This window comes from Hyperolius riggenbachi, chromosome 3 (genome assembly GCF_040937935.1).
Source record: "Hyperolius riggenbachi isolate aHypRig1 chromosome 3, aHypRig1.pri, whole genome shotgun sequence".
NCBI lineage: Eukaryota > Metazoa > Chordata > Amphibia > Anura > Hyperoliidae > Hyperolius > Hyperolius riggenbachi.
Genome location: NC_090648.1, coordinates 71,838,289 through 71,857,130, shown reverse-complemented (window position 1 = coordinate 71,857,130; position 18,842 = coordinate 71,838,289). Strand labels below are relative to the sequence as shown.

The 18,842-nt window shown below is 45.8% G+C and overlaps 24 non-coding genes across 24 annotated transcripts; all 24 read left to right on the top strand.

The window, feature by feature from the left end:
• Positions 1-91: 91 nt before the first annotated feature.
• Positions 92-164, top strand: TRNAK-UUU (transfer RNA lysine (anticodon UUU)). Its single transcript has one exon. It is a non-coding gene; the product is annotated as a tRNA-Lys (tRNA).
• Positions 165-1,168: 1,004 nt separating this feature from the next.
• Positions 1,169-1,309, top strand: LOC137564781 (U4 spliceosomal RNA). The gene has a single exon (XR_011030853.1). It is a non-coding gene; the product is annotated as a U4 spliceosomal RNA (small nuclear RNA).
• A 672-nt stretch (positions 1,310-1,981) lies between these two features.
• TRNAK-UUU (transfer RNA lysine (anticodon UUU)) lies at positions 1,982-2,054 on the top strand. The gene has a single exon. It is a non-coding gene; the product is annotated as a tRNA-Lys (tRNA).
• A 303-nt stretch (positions 2,055-2,357) lies between these two features.
• Positions 2,358-2,430, top strand: TRNAK-UUU (transfer RNA lysine (anticodon UUU)). The gene has a single exon. It is a non-coding gene; the product is annotated as a tRNA-Lys (tRNA).
• A 1,699-nt stretch (positions 2,431-4,129) lies between these two features.
• On the top strand, positions 4,130-4,270 carry LOC137564504 (U4 spliceosomal RNA). Its single transcript, XR_011030612.1, has one exon. It is a non-coding gene; the product is annotated as a U4 spliceosomal RNA (small nuclear RNA).
• Positions 4,271-4,942: 672 nt separating this feature from the next.
• TRNAK-UUU (transfer RNA lysine (anticodon UUU)) lies at positions 4,943-5,015 on the top strand. Its single transcript has one exon. It is a non-coding gene; the product is annotated as a tRNA-Lys (tRNA).
• Positions 5,016-5,318: 303 nt separating this feature from the next.
• TRNAK-UUU (transfer RNA lysine (anticodon UUU)) lies at positions 5,319-5,391 on the top strand. Its single transcript has one exon. It is a non-coding gene; the product is annotated as a tRNA-Lys (tRNA).
• Positions 5,392-6,395: 1,004 nt separating this feature from the next.
• On the top strand, positions 6,396-6,536 carry LOC137564756 (U4 spliceosomal RNA). Its single transcript, XR_011030831.1, has one exon. It is a non-coding gene; the product is annotated as a U4 spliceosomal RNA (small nuclear RNA).
• A 672-nt stretch (positions 6,537-7,208) lies between these two features.
• TRNAK-UUU (transfer RNA lysine (anticodon UUU)) lies at positions 7,209-7,281 on the top strand. Its single transcript has one exon. It is a non-coding gene; the product is annotated as a tRNA-Lys (tRNA).
• Positions 7,282-7,584: 303 nt separating this feature from the next.
• On the top strand, positions 7,585-7,657 carry TRNAK-UUU (transfer RNA lysine (anticodon UUU)). Its single transcript has one exon. It is a non-coding gene; the product is annotated as a tRNA-Lys (tRNA).
• Positions 7,658-8,661: 1,004 nt separating this feature from the next.
• On the top strand, positions 8,662-8,802 carry LOC137564546 (U4 spliceosomal RNA). The gene has a single exon (XR_011030648.1). It is a non-coding gene; the product is annotated as a U4 spliceosomal RNA (small nuclear RNA).
• Positions 8,803-9,474: 672 nt separating this feature from the next.
• TRNAK-UUU (transfer RNA lysine (anticodon UUU)) lies at positions 9,475-9,547 on the top strand. Its single transcript has one exon. It is a non-coding gene; the product is annotated as a tRNA-Lys (tRNA).
• Positions 9,548-9,850: 303 nt separating this feature from the next.
• TRNAK-UUU (transfer RNA lysine (anticodon UUU)) lies at positions 9,851-9,923 on the top strand. The gene has a single exon. It is a non-coding gene; the product is annotated as a tRNA-Lys (tRNA).
• Positions 9,924-10,927: 1,004 nt separating this feature from the next.
• LOC137564830 (U4 spliceosomal RNA) lies at positions 10,928-11,068 on the top strand. The gene has a single exon (XR_011030900.1). It is a non-coding gene; the product is annotated as a U4 spliceosomal RNA (small nuclear RNA).
• Positions 11,069-11,740: 672 nt separating this feature from the next.
• TRNAK-UUU (transfer RNA lysine (anticodon UUU)) lies at positions 11,741-11,813 on the top strand. Its single transcript has one exon. It is a non-coding gene; the product is annotated as a tRNA-Lys (tRNA).
• A 303-nt stretch (positions 11,814-12,116) lies between these two features.
• On the top strand, positions 12,117-12,189 carry TRNAK-UUU (transfer RNA lysine (anticodon UUU)). The gene has a single exon. It is a non-coding gene; the product is annotated as a tRNA-Lys (tRNA).
• A 1,004-nt stretch (positions 12,190-13,193) lies between these two features.
• Positions 13,194-13,334, top strand: LOC137564545 (U4 spliceosomal RNA). The gene has a single exon (XR_011030647.1). It is a non-coding gene; the product is annotated as a U4 spliceosomal RNA (small nuclear RNA).
• A 672-nt stretch (positions 13,335-14,006) lies between these two features.
• Positions 14,007-14,079, top strand: TRNAK-UUU (transfer RNA lysine (anticodon UUU)). Its single transcript has one exon. It is a non-coding gene; the product is annotated as a tRNA-Lys (tRNA).
• A 303-nt stretch (positions 14,080-14,382) lies between these two features.
• On the top strand, positions 14,383-14,455 carry TRNAK-UUU (transfer RNA lysine (anticodon UUU)). Its single transcript has one exon. It is a non-coding gene; the product is annotated as a tRNA-Lys (tRNA).
• A 1,004-nt stretch (positions 14,456-15,459) lies between these two features.
• LOC137564544 (U4 spliceosomal RNA) lies at positions 15,460-15,600 on the top strand. Its single transcript, XR_011030646.1, has one exon. It is a non-coding gene; the product is annotated as a U4 spliceosomal RNA (small nuclear RNA).
• A 672-nt stretch (positions 15,601-16,272) lies between these two features.
• Positions 16,273-16,345, top strand: TRNAK-UUU (transfer RNA lysine (anticodon UUU)). The gene has a single exon. It is a non-coding gene; the product is annotated as a tRNA-Lys (tRNA).
• A 303-nt stretch (positions 16,346-16,648) lies between these two features.
• TRNAK-UUU (transfer RNA lysine (anticodon UUU)) lies at positions 16,649-16,721 on the top strand. The gene has a single exon. It is a non-coding gene; the product is annotated as a tRNA-Lys (tRNA).
• Positions 16,722-17,725: 1,004 nt separating this feature from the next.
• LOC137564675 (U4 spliceosomal RNA) lies at positions 17,726-17,866 on the top strand. The gene has a single exon (XR_011030761.1). It is a non-coding gene; the product is annotated as a U4 spliceosomal RNA (small nuclear RNA).
• Positions 17,867-18,538: 672 nt separating this feature from the next.
• Positions 18,539-18,611, top strand: TRNAK-UUU (transfer RNA lysine (anticodon UUU)). The gene has a single exon. It is a non-coding gene; the product is annotated as a tRNA-Lys (tRNA).
• The last annotated feature ends 231 nt before the right edge of the window (positions 18,612-18,842 follow it).

The window sequence follows — 18,842 nt, the reverse complement described above, 5'->3', positions numbered from 1 at the left end:
CTATAGCCAGCTCAGGGCATGTACTAGACCTTCCGTCCATCCTGCTTGGAATAACTGACTTTTGAGCTGCTGGTGAAGCTCACCTTCCAGGGCCTGGATAGCTCAGTCGGTAGAGCATCAGACTTTTAATCTGAGGGTCCAGGGTTCAAGTCCCTGTTCAGGCGATGCCTTTCCTTTACCCCATGCTCATTGGCCATCACTTCCGCTACCTGAGTTCCCTCTGCAACTGCTGCCTCTTGCGTGCTTTGCTTGCAGTAAGCCATAACCGAAACATCAGCCGCTTTCTGTGCATCCCCCGAACTCTCACAGCCTCCCTGCGTCTTGAATCTATTTCTCTTCAACTTTTTCTGCTGTGATATTAAACATGGATTATTCCATGCATAAAAGAGGCATCAAACCGTCAACATTATGCTGGGAATACACCATAAGTTTTTTCAGCAGATAGATGGTTCCATAGATAATTTCCAACATGTCCGATCTTATTATCGATCCTTTTTCTCATCGATTTCTCATAGAAATGAATGGAAATTGATCAGAAAAGATAAGAATCGGAAAGTCGATCGGAAATAAGATCGGATAGTAATCGACTGAAAAATGTCGTCGTGTATTCCCAGCATTAGAGTAATTCGCCGGATCCCTTCTCCAGCCTGCACATCTACCCTCAAAGCAGCAATGGAAGGAGCTTCATGCTTACCATGAGCATCAGAAAATTAACAGCTCACGTACCATCTCTCTCCTCCAGTAACCTGCAACCACCAAGACTTTGGCCAACTCCCAAGCACCTCTAGCCAGCGCAGCTTACCAGTACTTCCAGGCACAATAATCACAGGCCCAATTATCAGCACACATGGCAGTGACGTAGACTCATTACTCCATTTTTCAAATTGTATTTTTCATGTATTTTACAAGTGCGGGACTGGCCCACTTGGCAGCCTGCTCCACAAAACACTATGCTGGCATCCCTGGCAGGCTTTGTTTTGCCCTCTTTGCCGCCTTTTCAAATGCTAAGACTCTTTAGCCGCTTATTAACAATGCTTGTTTAGTGGCTGTCTAATTAGCATATGACATCCCATGATCCTCAGCGGAACACTGTAAACTGCGTTTGTCTCTCCTTAAGGTGATTCCTTTATCCAAGAAAGAGGGGATATTTGCTGGCATTAGCTTGGCTAACTTTGCGCAGTGGCAGTATCATAGCCAATGAGGTTCAACCGAGGCGTGATTATTGCTAATTGAAAACTTTTCCCAATACCCTGCCATGATGACTTGAAATATCGTCAGCATTGGCAATTTTTTACAGTCTCTTTGGAGACTGACTAAGGTGTTTACCAACAGAGAAAGGATTATCTTCAAGGTGCATGATGACTGAGCAGTGCTCGTGTGGTAGTACCGTGGCTGGCACAATAACAACATTTTGTAGCACCTCTTATCTCCAAATCAGTCTTGGCCACAAAATGCTCACTTGTCAGCGTTCTTTCATGAGGGTGAGGTCCAGTGTCTTACTCTCTGGCAAATTTATAAACACCAGCAGGATGACTAAAATGACAAAAGTCCACTTTTCATCTGCAGGTTGCTACTTTTCTAATGCCACATTCCTAAGAGAGAGAACAGTGTTGTTTCTCAGAGGTCTGGCCTGAAACATTTGGAGGTCACAAGCTCCATTTATTTGCGCTAGATACGATCCCGTGGCCTCTCGCTAGCTCTTTCTGCAAGCGTTGTTGGGGTGCTCAGAAACAGAGCACCGCTGACATTTAGGTTTCGCCGGCCTATAGCTTCTTCTGGCTGGTGTACCATTGTTTTAAAAGTGTCAACAATCAGCCAAGGTGAAGAACCTGATGGTTGAAGGAAACAACAGCGCATTCTGCTGTTTCCCGGCTATCTAGGAGCTATAGACTGCTCATGACTTGCACTAGACCTTAACTTGCGCCCAGCCTGGAAATACTGTAGCTAAACTTTGAGCTGCTGGTGATCGCACCTTTTCAGAGCCTGGATAGCTCAGTCGGTAGAGCATCAGACTTTTAATCTGAGGGTCCAGGGTTCAAGTCCCTGTTCAGGCGATGCTCTCTGCCTTTCGTTATGCTTCGTGTCCTCTCCCTATCTTCCTCAACTGCAGCCTCTTGCGTGCTCCGCTTGCACCAGGCCAAAACACCGATGTCGGCCGCTTTCCATGCCTTCGCTGATTGGTGGCTACCTTTCTAATGCCACCTTCCAAATCAAGTACAGTTTTATTCTTTCAGAGATCTGACCTAGAAAATGTAGAGGTCGCAGGCTATAGCCAGCTCAGGGCATGTACTAGACCTTCCGTCCATCCTGCTTGGAATAACTGACTTTTGAGCTGCTGGTGAAGCTCACCTTCCAGGGCCTGGATAGCTCAGTCGGTAGAGCATCAGACTTTTAATCTGAGGGTCCAGGGTTCAAGTCCCTGTTCAGGCGATGCCTTTCCTTTACCCCATGCTCATTGGCCATCACTTCCGCTACCTGAGTTCTCTCTGCAACTGCTGCCTCTTGCGTGCTTTGCTTGCAGTAAGCCATAACCGAAACATCAGCCGCTTTCTGTGCATCCCCCGAACTCTCACAGCCTCCCTGCGTCTTGAATCTATTTCTCTTCAACTTTTTCTGCTGTGATATTAAACATGGATTATTCCATGCATAAAAGAGGCATCAAACCGTCAACATTATGCTGGGAATACACCATAAGTTTTTTCAGCAGATAGATGGTTCCATAGATAATTTCCAACATGTCCGATCTTATTATCGATCCTTTTTCTCATCGATTTCTCATAGAAATGAATGGAAATTGATCAGAAAAGATAAGAATCGGAAAGTCGATCAGAAATAAGATCGGATAGTAATCGACTGAAAAATGTCGTCGTGTATTCCCAGCATTAGAGTAATTCGCCGGATCCCTTCTCCAGCCTGCACATCTACCCTCAAAGCAGCAATGGAAGGAGCTTCATGCTTACCATGAGCATCAGAAAATTAACAGCTCACGTACCATCTCTCTCCTCCAGTAACCTGCAACCACCAAGACTTTGGCCAACTCCCAAGCACCTCTAGCCAGCGCAGCTTACCAGTACTTCCAGGCACAATAATCACAGGCCCAATTATCAGCACACATGGCAGTGACGTAGACTCATTACTCCATTTTTCAAATTGTATTTTTCATGTATTTTACAAGTGCGGGACTGGCCCACTTGGCAGCCTGCTCCACAAAACACTATGCTGGCATCCCTGGCAGGCTTTGTTTTGCCCTCTTTGCCGCCTTTTCAAATGCTAAGACTCTTTAGCCGCTTATTAACAATGCTTGTTTAGTGGCTGTCTAATTAGCATATGGCATCCCATGATCCTCAGCGGAACACTGTAAACTGCGTTTGTCTCTCCTTAAAGAGAATCTGTAGTGTTAAAATCGCACAAAAGTAAACATACCAGTGCGTTAGGGGACATCTCCTATTACCCTCTGTCACAATTTCGCCGCTCCTCGCCGCATTAAAAGTGGTTAAAAACAGTTTTAAAAAGTTTGTTTATAAACAAACAAACAAAATAGCCACCAAAACAGGAAGTAGATTGATGTACAGTATGTCCACACATAGAAAATACATCCATACACAAGCAGGCTGTATACAGCCATCCTTTTGAATCTCAAGAGATCATTTGTGTGTTTCTTTCCCCCTGCAGCTATCTTCCACTGAAGTGTCAGGCTATTTCTTCCTGCAGAGTGCAGACAGCTGTGCCTGTATGTAATTCCTCAGTATGTGAAATCCCAGCCAGTTCAGAGGAGGATTTATCCAGCTTGTAAAAGATATTAGAACAGAGAGAAGCTGCACTAATCTAAATATCACATAGGCAGTGTGCAGAGAGGGGCCTGGATGGGGGAGTTCATAGCAGAACCACAACACTGAAGAACTTGGCAGCCTTCCAGACACAGGCCTGACAAGTCTGACAAGAGAGAGATAAGTTGATTTATTACAGAGATGGTGATAGTAGAAAGTGCTGCAGTAAGCCAGAACGCATTAGAATAGCTTTTGGAACTTGTAGGATGATAAAAAACAGGATGCAATTTTTGTTACGGAGTCTCTTTAAGGTGATTCCTTTATCCAAGAAAGAGGGGATATTTGCTGGCATTAGCTTGGCTAACTTTGCGCAGTGGCAGTATCATAGCCAATGAGGTTCAACCGAGGCATGATTATTGCTAATTGAAAACTTTTCCCAATACCCCGCCATGATGACTTGAAATATAGTCAGCATCGGCAATTTTTGACAGTCTCTTCGGAGACTGACTAAGGTGTTTACCAACAGAGAAAGGATTATCTTCAAGGTGCATGATGACTGAGCAGTGCTCGTGTGGTAGTACCGTGGCTGGCACAATAACAACATTTCGTAGCACCTCTTATCTCCAAATCAGTCTTGGCCACAAAATGCTCACTTGTCAGCGTTCTTTCATGAGGGTGAGGTCCAGTGTCTTACTCTCTGGCAAATTTATAAACACCAGCAGGATGACTAAAATGACAAAAGTCCACTTTTCATCTGCAGGTTGCTACTTTTCTAATGCCACATTCCTAAGAGAGAGAACAGTGTTGTTTCTCAGAGGTCTGGCCTGAAAAATTTGGAGGTCACAAGCTCCATTTATTTGCACTAGATACGATCCCGTGGCCTCTCGCTAGCTCTTTCTGCAAGCGTTGTTGGGGTGCTCAGAAACAGAGCACCGCTGACATTTAGGTATCGCCGGCCTATAGCTTCTTCTGGCTGGTGTACCATTGTTTTAAAAGTGTCAACAATCAGCCAAGGTGAAGAACCTGATGGTTGAAGGAAACAACAGCGCATTCTGCTGTTTCCCGGCTATCTAGGTGCTATAGACTGCTCATGACTTGCACTAGACCTTAACTTGCGCCCAGCCTGGAAATACTGTAGCTAAACTTTGAGCTGCTGGAGATTGCACCTTTTCAGAGCCTGGATAGCTCAGTCGGTAGAGCATCAGACTTTTAATCTGAGGGTCCAGGGTTCAAGTCCCTGTTCAGGCGATGCTCTCTGCCTTTCGTTATGCTTCGTGTCCTCTCCCTATCTTCCTCAACTGCAGCCTCTTGCGTGCTCCGCTTGCACCAGGCCAAAACACCGATGTCGGCCGCTTTCCATGCCTTCGCTGATTGGTGGCTACCTTTCTAATGCCACCTTCCAAATCAAGTACAGTTTTATTCTTTTAGAGATCTGACCTAGAAAATGTAGAGGTCGCAGGCTATAGCCAGCTCAGGGCATGTACTAGACCTTCCGTCCATCCTGCTTGGAATAACTGACTTTTGAGCTGCTGGTGAAGCTCACCTTCCAGGGCCTGGATAGCTCAGTCGGTAGAGCATCAGACTTTTAATCTGAGGGTCCAGGGTTCAAGTCCCTGTTCAGGCGATGCCTTTCCTTTACCCCATGCTCATTGGCCATCACTTCCGCTACCTGAGTTCCCTCTGCAACTGCTGCCTCTTGCGTGCTTTGCTTGCAGTAAGCCATAACCGAAACATCAGCCGCTTTCTGTGCATCCCCCGAACTCTCACAGCCTCCCTGCGTCTTGAATCTATTTCTCTTCAACTTTTTCTGCTGTGATATTAAACATGGATTATTCCATGCATAAAAGAGGCATCAAACCGTCAACATTATGCTGGGAATACACCATAAGTTTTTTCAGCAGATAGATGGTTCCATAGATAATTTCCAACATGTCCGATCTTATTATCGATCCTTTTTCTCATCGATTTCTCATAGAAATGAATGGAAATTGATCAGAAAAGATAAGAATCGGAAAGTCGATCGGAAATAAGATCGGATAGTAATCGACTGAAAAATGTCGTCGTGTATTCCCAGCATTAGAGTAATTCGCCGGATCCCTTCTCCAGCCTGCACATCTACCCTCAAAGCAGCAATGGAAGGAGCTTCATGCTTACCATGAGCATCAGAAAATTAACAGCTCACGTACCATCTCTCTCCTCCAGTAACCTGCAACCACCAAGACTTTGGCCAACTCCCAAGCACCTCTAGCCAGCGCAGCTTACCAGTACTTCCAGGCACAATAATCACAGGCCCAATTATCAGCACACATGGCAGTGACGTAGACTCATTACTCCATTTTTCAAATTGTATTTTTCATGTATTTTACAAGTGCGGGACTGGCCCACTTGGCAGCCTGCTCCACAAAACACTATGCTGGCATCCCTGGCAGGCTTTGTTTTTCCCTCTTTGCCGCCTTTTCAAATGCTAAGACTCTTTAGCCGCTTATTAACAATGCTTGTTTAGTGGCTGTCTAATTAGCATATGGCATCCCATGATCCTCAGCGGAACACTGTAAACTGCGTTTGTCTCTCCTTAAGGTGATTCCTTTATCCAAGAAAGAGGGGATATTTGCTGGCATTAGCTTGGCTAACTTTGCGCAGTGGCAGTATCATAGCCAATGAGGTTCAACCGAGGCGTGATTATTGCTAATTGAAAACTTTTCCCAATACCCTGCCATGATGACTTGAAATATAGTCAGCATTGGCAATTTTTTACAGTCTCTTTGGAGACTGACTAAGGTGTTTACCAACAGAGAAAGGATTATCTTCAAGGTGCATGATGACTGAGCAGTGCTCGTGTGGTAGTACCGTGGCTGGCACAATAACAACATTTCGTAGCACCTCTTATCTCCAAATCAGTCTTGGCCACAAAATGCTCACTTGTCAGCGTTCTTTCATGAGGGTGAGGTCCAGTGTCTTACTCTCTGGCAAATTTATAAACACCAGCAGGATGACTAAAATGACAAAAGTCCACTTTTCATCTGCAGGTTGCTACTTTTCTAATGCCACATTCCTAAGAGAGAGAACAGTGTTGTTTCTCAGAGGTCTGGCCTGAAAAATTTGGAGGTCACAAGCTCCATTTATTTGCGCTAGATACGATCCCGTGGCCTCTCGCTAGCTCTTTCTGCAAGCGTTGTTGGGGTGCTCAGAAACAGAGCACCGCTGACATTTAGGTTTCGCCGGCCTATAGCTTCTTCTGGCTGGTGTACCATTGTTTTAAAAGTGTCAACAATCAGCCAAGGTGAAGAACCTGATGGTTGAAGGAAACAACAGCGCATTCTGCTGTTTCCCGGCTATCTAGGTGCTATAGACTGCTCATGACTTGCACTAGACCTTAACTTGCGCCCAGCCTGGAAATACTGTAGCTAAACTTTGAGCTGCTGGTGATCGCACCTTTTCAGAGCCAGGATAGCTCAGTCGGTAGAGCATCAGACTTTTAATCTGAGGGTCCAGGGTTCAAGTCCCTGTTCAGGCGATGCTCTCTGCCTTTCGTTATGCTTCGTGTCCTCTCCCTATCTTCCTCAACTGCAGCCTCTTGCGTGCTCCGCTTGCACCAGGCCAAAACACCGATGTCGGCCGCATTCCATGCCTTCGCTGATTGGTGGCTACCTTTCTAATGCCACCTTCCAAATCAAGTACAGTTTTATTCTTTCAGAGATCTGACCTAGAAAATGTAGAGGTCGCAGGCTATAGCCAGCTCAGGGCATGTACTAGACCTTCCGTGCATCCTGCTTGGAATAACTGACTTTTGAGCTGCTGGTGAAGCTTACCTTACAGGGCCTGGATAGCTCAGTCGGTAGAGCATCAGACTTTTAATCTGAGGGTCCAGGGTTCAAGTCCCTGTTCAGGCGATGCTTTTCCTTTACCCCATGCTCATTGGCCATCACTTCCGCTACCTGAGTTCCCTCTGCAACTGCTGCCTCTTGCGTGCTTTGCTTGCAGTAAGCCATAACCGAAACATCAGCCGCTTTCTGTGCATCCCCCGAACTCTCACAGCCTCCCTGCGTCTTGAATCTATTTCTCTTCAACTTTTTCTGCTGTGATATTAAACATGGATTATTCCATGCATAAAAGAGGCATCAAACCGTCAACATTATGCTGGGAATACACCATAAGTTTTTTCAGCAGATAGATGGTTCCATAGATAATTTCCAACATGTCCGATCTTATTATCGATCCTTTTTCTCATCGATTTCTCATAGAAATGAATGGAAATTGATCAGAAAAGATAAGAATCGGAAAGTCGATCGGAAATAAGGTCGGATAGTAATCGACTGAAAAATGTCGTCATGTATTCCCAGCATTAGAGTAATTCGCCGGATCCCTTCTCCAGCCTGCACATCTACCCTCAAAGCAGCAATGGAAGGAGCTTCATGCTTACCATGAGCATCAGAAAATTAACAGCTCACGTACCATCTCTCTCCTCCAGTAACCTGCAACCACCAAGACTTTGGCCAACTCCCAAGCACCTCTAGCCAGCGCAGCTTACCAGTACTTCCAGGCACAATAATCACAGGCCCAATTATCAGCACACATGGCAGTGACGTAGACTCATTACTCCATTTTTCAAATTGTATTTTTCATGTATTTTACAAGTGCGGGACTGGCCCACTTGGCAGCCTGCTCCACAAAACACTATGCTGGCATCCCTGGCAGGCTTTGTTTTGCCCTCTTTGCCGCCTTTTCAAATGCTAAGACTCTTTAGCCGCTTATTAACAATGCTTGTTTAGTGGCTGTCTAATTAGCATATGGCATCCCATGATCCTCAGCGGAACACTGTAAACTGCGTTTGTCTCTCCTTAAGGTGATTCCTTTATCCAAGAAAGAGGGGATATTTGCTGGCATTAGCTTGGCTAACTTTGCGCAGTGGCAGTATCATAGCCAATGAGGTTCAACCGAGGCGTGATTATTGCTAATTGAAAACTTTTCCCAATACCCCGCCATGATGACTTGAAATATAGTCAGCATCGGCAATTTTTGACAGTCTCTTCGGAGACTGACTAAGGTGTTTACCAACAGAGAAAGGATTATCTTCAAGGTGCATGATGACTGAGCAGTGCTCGTGTGGTAGTACCGTGGCTGGCACAATAACAACATTTCGTAGCACCTCTTATCTCCAAATCAGTCTTGGCCACAAAATGCTCACTTGTCAGCGTTCTTTCATGAGGGTGAGGTCCAGTGTCTTACTCTCTGGCAAATTTATAAACACCAGCAGGATGACTAAAATGACAAAAGTCCACTTTTCATCTGCAGGTTGCTACTTTTCTAATGCCACATTCCTAAGAGAGAGAACAGTGTTGTTTCTCAGAGGTCTGGCCTGAAAAATTTGGAGGTCACAAGCTCCATTTATTTGCACTAGATACGATCCCGTGGCCTCTCGCTAGCTCTTTCTGCAAGCGTTGTTGGGGTGCTCAGAAACAGAGCACCGCTGACATTTAGGTATCGCCGGCCTATAGCTTCTTCTGGCTGGTGTACCATTGTTTTAAAAGTGTCAACAATCAGCCAAGGTGAAGAACCTGATGGTTGAAGGAAACAACAGCGCATTCTGCTGTTTCCCGGCTATCTAGGTGCTATAGACTGCTCATGACTTGCACTAGACCTTAACTTGCGCCCAGCCTGGAAATACTGTAGCTAAACTTTGAGCTGCTGGTGATCGCACCTTTTCAGAGCCTGGATAGCTCAGTCGGTAGAGCATCAGACTTTTAATCTGAGGGTCCAGGGTTCAAGTCCCTGTTCAGGCGATGCTCTCTGCCTTTCGTTATGCTTCGTGTCCTCTCCCTATCTTCCTCAACTGCAGCCTCTTGCATGCTCCGCTTGCACCAGGCCAAAACACCGATGTCGGCCGCTTTCCATGCCTTCGCTGATTGGTGGCTACCTTTCTAATGCCACCTTCCAAATCAAGTACAGTTTTATTCTTTCAGAGATCTGACCTAGAAAATGTAGAGGTCGCAGGCTATAGCCAGCTCAGGGCATGTACTAGACCTTCCATCCATCCTGCTTGGAATAACTGACTTTTGAGCTGCTGGTGAAGCTCATCTTCCAGGGCCTGGATAGCTCAGTCGGTAGAGCATCAGACTTTTAATCTGAGGGTCCAAGGTTCAAGTCCCTGTTCAGGCGATGCCTTTCCTTTACCCCATGCTCATTGGCCATCACTTCCGCTACCTGAGTTCCCTCTGCAACTGCTGACTCTTGCGTGCTTTGCTTGCAGTAAGCCATAACCGAAACATCAGCCGCTTTCTGTGCATCCCCCGAACTCTCACAGCCTCCCTGCGTCTTGAATCTATTTCTCTTCAACTTTTTCTGCTGTGATATTAAACATGGATTATACCATGCATAAAAGAGGCATCAAACCGTCAACATTATGCTGGGAATACACCATAAGTTTTTTCAGCAGATAGATGGTTCCATAGATAATTTCCAACATGTCCGATCTTATTATCGATCCTTTTTCTCATCGATTTCTCATAGAAATGAATGGAAATTGATCAGAAAAGATAAGAATCGGAAAGTCGATCGGAAATAAGATCGGATAGTAATCGACTGAAAAATGTCGTCGTGTATTCCCAGCATTAGAGTAATTCGCCGGATCCCTTCTCCAGCCTGCACATCTACCCTCAAAGCAGCAATGGAAGGAGCTTCATGCTTACCATGAGCATCAGAAAATTAACAGCTCACGTACCATCTCTCTCCTCCAGTAACCTGCAACCACCAAGACTTTGGCCAACTCCCAAGCACCTCTAGCCAGCGCAGCTTACCAGTACTTCCAGGCACAATAATCACAGGCCCAATTATCAGCACACATGGCAGTGACGTAGACTCATTACTCCATTTTTCAAATTGTATTTTTCATGTATTTTACAAGTGCGGGACTGGCCCACTTGGCAGCCTGCTCCACAAAACACTATGCTGGCATCCCTGGCAGGCTTTGTTTTGCCCTCTTTGCCGCCTTTTCAAATGCTAAGACTCTTTAGCCGCTTATTAACAATGCTTGTTTAGTGGCTGTCTAATTAGCATATGGCATCCCATGATCCTCAGCGGAACACTGTAAACTGCGTTTGTCTCTCCTTAAGGTGATTCCTTTATCCAAGAAAGAGGGGATATTTGCTGGCATTAGCTTGGCTAACTTTGCGCAGTGGCAGTATCATAGCCAATGAGGTTCAACCGAGGCGTGATTATTGCTAATTGAAAACTTTTCCCAATACCCCGCCATGATGACTAGAAATATAGTCAGCATCGGCAATTTTTGACAGTCTCTTCGGAGACTGACTAAGGTGTTTACCAACAGAGAAAGGATTATCTTCAAGGTGCATGATGACTGAGCAGTGCTCGTGTGGTAGTACCGTGGCTGGCACAATAACAACATTTCGTAGCACCTCTTATCTCCAAATCAGTCTTGGCCACAAAATGCTCACTTGTCAGCGTTCTTTCATGAGGGTGAGGTCCAGTGTCTTACTCTCTGGCAAATTTATAAACACCAGCAGGATGACTAAAATGACAAAAGTCCACTTTTCATCTGCAGGTTGCTACTTTTCTAATGCCACATTCCTAAGAGAGAGAACAGTGTTGTTTCTCAGAGGTCTGGCCTGAAAAATTTGGAGGTCACAAGCTCCATTTATTTGCGCTAGATACGATCCCGTGGCCTCTCGCTAGCTCTTTCTGCAAGCGTTGTTGGGGTGCTCAGAAACAGAGCACCGCTGACATTTAAGTTTCGCCGGCCTATAGCTTCTTCTGGCTGGTGTACCATTGTTTTAAAAGTGTCAACAATCAGCCAAGGTGAAGAACCTGATGGTTGAAGGAAACAACAGCGCATTCTGCTGTTTCCTGGCTATCTCGGTGCTATAGACTGCTCATGACTTGCACTAGACCTTAACTTGCGCCCATCCTGGAAATACTGTAGCTAAACTTTGAGCTGCTGGTGATCGCACCTTTTCAGAGCCTGGATAGCTCAGTCGGTAGAGCATCAGACTTTTAATCTGAGGGTCCAGGGTTCAAGTCCCTGTTCAGGCGATGCTCTCTGCCTTTCGTTATGCTTCGTGTCCTCTCCCTATCTTCCTCAACTGCAGCCTCTTGCGTGCTCCGCTTGCACCAGGCCAAAACACCGATGTCGGCCGCTTTCCATGCCTTCGCTGATTGGTGGCTACCTTTCTAATGCCACCTTCCAAATCAAGTACAGTTTTATTCTTTCAGAGATCTGACCTAGAAAATGTAGAGGTCGCAGGCTATAGCCAGCTCAGGGCATGAACTAGACCTTCCGTCCATCCTGCTTGGAATAACTGACTTTTGAGCTGCTGGTGAAGCTCACCTTCCAGGGCCTGGATAGCTCAGTCGGTAGAGCATCAGACTTTTAATCTGAGGGTCCAGGGTTCAAGTCCCTGTTCAGGCGATGCCTTTCCTTTACCCCATGCTCATTGGCCATCACTTCCGCTACCTGAGTTCCCTCTGCAACTGCTGACTCTTGCGTGCTTTGCTTGCAGTAAGCCATAACCGAAACATCAGCCGCTTTCTGTGCATCCCCCGAACTCTCACAGCCTCCCTGCGTCTTGAATCTATTTCTCTTCAACTTTTTCTGCTGTGATATTAAACATGGATTATTCCATGCATAAAAGAGGCATCAAACCGTCAACATTATGCTGGGAATACACCATAAGTTTTTTCAGCAGATAGATGGTTCCATAGATAATTTCCAACATGTCCGATCTTATTATCGATCCTTTTTCTCATCGATTTCTCATAGAAATGAATGGAAATTGATCAGAAAAGATAAGAATCGGAAAGTCGATCGGAAATAAGATCGGATAGTAATCGACTGAAAAATGTCGTCGTGTATTCCCAGCATTAGAGTAATTCGCCGGATCCCTTCTCCAGCCTGCACATCTACCCTCAAAGCAGCAATGGAAGGAGCTTCATGCTTACCATGAGCATCAGAAAATTAACAGCTCACGTACCATCTCTCTCCTCCAGTAACCTGCAACCACCAAGACTTTGGCCAACTCCCAAGCACCTCTAGCCAGCGCAGCTTACCAGTACTTCCAGGCACAATAATCACAGGCCCAATTATCAGCACACATGGCAGTGACGTAGACTCATTACTCCATTTTTCAAATTGTATTTTTCATGTATTTTACAAGTGCGGGACTGGCCCACTTGGCAGCCTGCTCCACAAAACACTATGCTGGCATCCCTGGCAGGCTTTGTTTTGCCCTCTTTGCCGCCTTTTCAAATGCTAAGACTCTTTAGCCGCTTATTAACAATGCTTGTTTAGTGGCTGTCTAATTAGCATATGGCATCCCATGATCCTCAGCGGAACACTGTAAACTGCGTTTGTCTCTCCTTAAGGTGATTCCTTTATCCAAGAAAGAGGGGATATTTGCTGGCATTAGCTTGGCTAACTTTGCGCAGTGGCAGTATCATAGCCAATGAGGTTCAACCGAGGCGTGATTATTGCTAATTGAAAACTTTTCCCAATACCCCGCCATGATGACTTGAAATATAGTCAGCATCGGCAATTTTTGACAGTCTCTTCGGAGACTGACTAAGGTGTTTACCAACAGAGAAAGGATTATCTTCAAGGTGCATGATGACTGAGCAGTGCTCGTGTGGTAGTACCGTGGCTGGCACAATAACAACATTTCGTAGCACCTCTTATCTCCAAATCAGTCTTGGCCACAAAATGCTCACTTGTCAGCGTTCTTTCATGAGGGTGAGGTCCAGTGTCTTACTCTCTGGCAAATTTATAAACACCAGCAGGATGACTAAAATGACAAAAGTCCACTTTTCATCTGCAGGTTGCTACTTTTCTAATGCCACATTCCTAAGAGAGAGAACAGTGTTGTTTCTCAGAGGTCTGGCCTGAAAAATTTGGAGGTCACAAGCTCCATTTATTTGCGCTAGATACGATCCCGTGGCCTCTCGCTAGCTCTTTCTGCAAGCGTTGTTGGGGTGCTCAGAAACAGAGCACCGCTGACATTTAGGTTTCGCCGGCCTATAGCTTCTTCTGGCTGGTGTACCATTGTTTTAAAAGTGTCAACAATCAGCCAAGGTGAAGAACCTGATGGTTGAAGGAAACAACAGCGCATTCTGCTGTTTCCCGGCTATCTCGGTGCTATAGACTGCTCATGACTTGCACTAGACCTTAACTTGCGCCCAGCCTGGAAATACTGTAGCTAAACTTTGAGCTGCTGGTGATCGCACCTTTTCAGAGCCTGGATAGCTCAGACGGTAGAGCATCAGACTTTTATTCTGAGGGTCCAGGGTTCAAGTCCCTGTTCAGGCGATGCTCTCTGATTTTCGTTATGCTTCGTGTCCTCTCCCTATCTTCCTCAACTGCAGCCTCTTGCGTGCTCCGCTTGCACCAGGCCAAAACACCGATGTCGGCCGCTTTCCATGCCTTCGCTGATTGGTGGCTACCTTTCTAATGCCACCTTCCAAATCAAGTACAGTTTTATTCTTTCAGAGATCTGACCTAGAAAATGTAGAGGTCACAGGCTATAGCCAGCTCAGGGCATGTACTAGACCTTCCGTCCATCCTGCTTGGAATAACTGACTTTTGAGCTGCTGGTGAAGCTCATCTTCCAGGGCCTGGATAGCTCAGTCGGTAGAGCATCAGACTTTTAATCTGAGGGACCAGGGTTCACGTCCCTGTTCAGGCGATGCCTTTCCTTTACCCCATGCTCATTGGCCATCACTTCCGCTACCTGAGTTCCCTCTGCAACTGCTGCCTCTTGCGTGCTTTGCTTGCAGTAAGCCATAACCGAAACATCAGCCGCTTTCTGTGCATCCCCCAAACTCTCACAGCCTCCCTGCGTCTTGAATCTATTTCTCTTCAACTTTTTCTGCTGTGATATTAAACATGGATTATTCCATGCATAAAAGAGGCATCAAACCGTCAACATTATGCTGGGAATACACCATAAGTTTTTTCAGCAGATAGATGGTTCCATAGATAATTTCCAACATGTCCGATCTTATTATCGATCCTTTTTCTCATCGATTTCTCATAGAAATGAATGGAAATTGATCAGAAAAGATAAGAATCGGAAAGTCGATCGGAAATAAGATCGGATAGTAATCGACTGAAAAATGTCGTCGTGTATTCCCAGCATTAGAGTAATTCGCCGGATCCCTTCTCCAGCCTGCACATCTACCCTCAAAGCAGCAATGGAAGGAGCTTCATGCTTACCATGAGCATCAGAAAATTAACAGCTCACGTACCATCTCTCTCCTCCAGTAACCTCCAACCACCAAGACTTTGGCCAACTCCCAAGCACCTCTAGCCAGCGCAGCTTACCAGTACTTCCAGGCACAATAATCACAGGCCCAATTATCAGCACACATGGCAGTGACGTAGACTCATTACTCCATTTTTCAAATTGTATTTTTCATGTATTTTACAAGTGCGGGACTGGCCCACTTGGCAGCCTGCTCCACAAAACACTATGCTGGCAAACCTGGCAGGCTTTGTTTTGCCCTCTTTGCCGCCTTTTCAAATGCTAAGACTCTTTAGCCGCTTATTAACAATGCTTGTTTAGTGGCTGTCTAATTAGCATATGGCATCCCATGATCCTCAGCGGAACACTGTAAACTGCGTTTGTCTCTCCTTAAGGTGATTCCTTTATCCAAGAAAGAGGGGATATTTGCTGGCATTAGCTTGGCTAACTTTGCGCAGTGGCAGTATCATAGCCAATGAGGTTCAACCGAGGCGTGATTATTGCTAATTGAAAACTTTTCCCAATACCCCGCCATGATGACTTGAAATATAGTCAGCATCGGCAATTTTTGACAGTCTCTTCGGAGACTGACTAAGGTGTTTACCAACAGAGAAAGGATTATCTTCAAGGTGCATGATGACTGAGCAGTGCTCGTGTGGTAGTACCGTGGCTGGCACAATAACAACATTTCGTAGCACCTCTTATCTCCAAATCAGTCTTGGCCACAAAATGCTCACTTGTCAGCGTTCTTTCATGAGGGTGAGGTCCAGTGTCTTACTCTCTGGCAAATTTATAAACACCAGCAGGATGACTAAAATGACAAAAGTCCACTTTTCATCTGCAGGTTGCTACTTTTCTAATGCCACATTCCTAAGAGAGAGAACAGTGTTGTTTCTCAGAGGTCTGGCCTGAAAAATTTGGAGGTCACAAGCTCCATTTATTTGCGCTAGATACGATCCCGTGGCCTCTCGCTAGCTCTTTCTGCAAGCGTTGTTGGGGTGCTCAGAAACAGAGCACCGCTGACATTTAGGTTTCGCCGGCCTATAGCTTCTTCTGGCTGGTGTACCATTGTTTTAAAAGTGTCAACAATCAGCCAAGGTGAAGAACCTGATGGTTGAAGGAAACAACAGCGCATTCTGCTGTTTCCCGGCTATCTCGGTGCTATAGACTGCTCATGACTTGCACTAGACCTTAACTTGCGCCCATCCTGGAAATACTGTAGCTAAACTTTGAGCTGCTGGTGATCGCACCTTTTCAGAGCCTGGATAGCTCAGACGGTAGAGCATCAGACTTTTAATCTGAGGGTCCAGGGTTCAAGTCCCTGTTCAGGCGATGCTCTCTGATTTTCGTTATGCTTCGTGTCCTCTCCCTATCTTCCTCAACTGCAGCCTCTTGCGTGCTCCGCTTGCACCAGGCCAAAACACCGATGTCGGCCGCTTTCCATGCCTTCGCTGATTGGTGGCTACCTTTCTAATGCCACCTTCCAAATCAAGTACAGTTTTATTCTTTCAGAGATCTGACCTAGAAAATGTAGAGGTCACAGGCTATAGCCAGCTCAGGGCATGTACTAGACCTTCCGTCCATCCTGCTTGGAATAACTGACTTTTGAGCTGCTGGTGAAGCTCATCTTCCAGGGCCTGGATAGCTCAGTCGGTAGAGCATCAGACTTTTAATCTGAGGGTCCAAGGTTCAAGTCCCTGTTCAGGCGATGCCTTTCCTTTACCCCATGCTCATTGGCCATCACTTCCGCTACCTGAGTTCCCTCTGCAACTGCTGACTCTTGCGTGCTTTGCTTGCAGTAAGCCATAACCGAAACATCAGCCGCTTTCTGTGCATCCCCCGAACTCTCACAGCCTCCCTGCGTCTTGAATCTATTTCTCTTCAACTTTTTCTGCTGTGATATTAAACATGGATTATTCCATGCATAAAAGAGGCATCAAACCGTCAACATTATGCTGGGAATACACCATAAGTTTTTTCAGCAGATAGATGGTTCCATAGATAATTTCCAACATGTCCGATCTTATTATCGATCCTTTTTCTCATCGATTTCTCATAGAAATGAATGGAAATTGATCAGAAAAGATAAGAATCGGAAAGTCGATCGGAAATAAGATCGGATAGTAATCGACTGAAAAATGTCGTCGTGTATTCCCAGCATTAGAGTAATTCGCCGGATCCCTTCTCCAGCCTGCACATCTACCCTCAAAGCAGCAATGGAAGGAGCTTCATGCTTACCATGAGCATCAGAAAATTAACAGCTCACGTACCATCTCTCTCCTCCAGTAACCTGCAACCACCAAGACTTTGGCCAACTCCCAAGCACCTCTAGCCAGCGCAGCTTACCAGTACTTCCAGGCACAATAATCACAGGCCCAATTATCAGCACACATGGCAGTGACGTAGACTCATTACTCCATTTTTCAAATTGTATTTTTCATGTATTTTACAAGTGCGGGACTGGCCCACTTGGCAGCCTGCTCCACAAAACACTATGCTGGCATCCCTGGCAGGCTTTGTTTTGCCCTCTTTGCCGCCTTTTCAAATGCTAAGACTCTTTAGCCGCTTATTAACAATGCTTGTTTAGTGGCTGTCTAATTAGCATATGGCATCCCATGATCCTCAGCGGAACACTGTAAACTGCGTTTGTCTCTCCTTAAGGTGATTCCTTTATCCAAGAAAGAGGGGATATTTGCTGGCATTAGCTTGGCTAACTTTGCGCAGTGGCAGTATCATAGCCAATGAGGTTCAACCGAGGCGTGATTATTGCTAATTGAAAACTTTTCCCAATACCCCGCCATGATGACTAGAAATATAGTCAGCATCGGCAATTTTTGACAGTCTCTTCGGTGACTGACTAAGGTGTTTACCAACAGAGAAAGGATTATCTTCAAGGTGCATGATGACTGAGCAGTGCTCGTGTGGTAGTACCGTGGCTGGCACAATAACAACATTTCGTAGCACCTCTTATCTCCAAATCAGTCTTGGCCACAAAATGCTCACTTGTCAGCGTTCTTTCATGAGGGTGAGGTCCAGTGTCTTACTCTCTGGCAAATTTATAAACACCAGCAGGATGACTAAAATGACAAAAGTCCACTTTTCATCTACAGGTTGCTACTTTTCTAATGCCACATTCCTAAGAGAGAGAACAGTGTTGTTTCTCAGAGGTCTGGCCTGAAAAATTTGGAGGTCACAAGCTCCATTTATTTGCGCTAGATACGATCCCGTGGCCTCTCGCTAGCTCTTTCTGCAAGCGTTGTTGGGGTGCTCAGAAACAGAGCACCGCTGACATTTAAGTTTCGCCGGCCTATAGCTTCTTCTGGCTGGTGTACCATTGTTTTAAAAGTGTCAACAATCAGCCAAGGTGAAGAACCTGATGGTTGAAGGAAACAACAGCGCATTCTGCTGTTTCCTGGCTATCTCGGTGCTATAGACTGCTCATGACTTGCACTAGACCTTAACTTGCGCCCATCCTGGAAATACTGTAGCTAAACTTTGAGCTGCTGGTGATCGCACCTTTTCAGAGCCTGGATAGCTCAGTCGGTAGAGCATCAGACTTTTAATCTGAGGGTCCAGGGTTCAAGTCCCTGTTCAGGCGATGCTCTCTGCCTTTCGTTATGCTTCGTGTCCTCTCCCTATCTTCCTCAACTGCAGCCTCTTGCGTGCTCCGCTTGCACCAGGCCAAAACACCGATGTCGGCCGCTTTCCATGCCTTCGCTGATTGGTGGCTACCTTTCTAATGCCACCTTCCAAATCAAGTACAGTTTTATTCTTTCAGAGATCTGACCTAGAAAATGTAGAGGTCGCAGGCTATAGCCAGCTCAGGGCA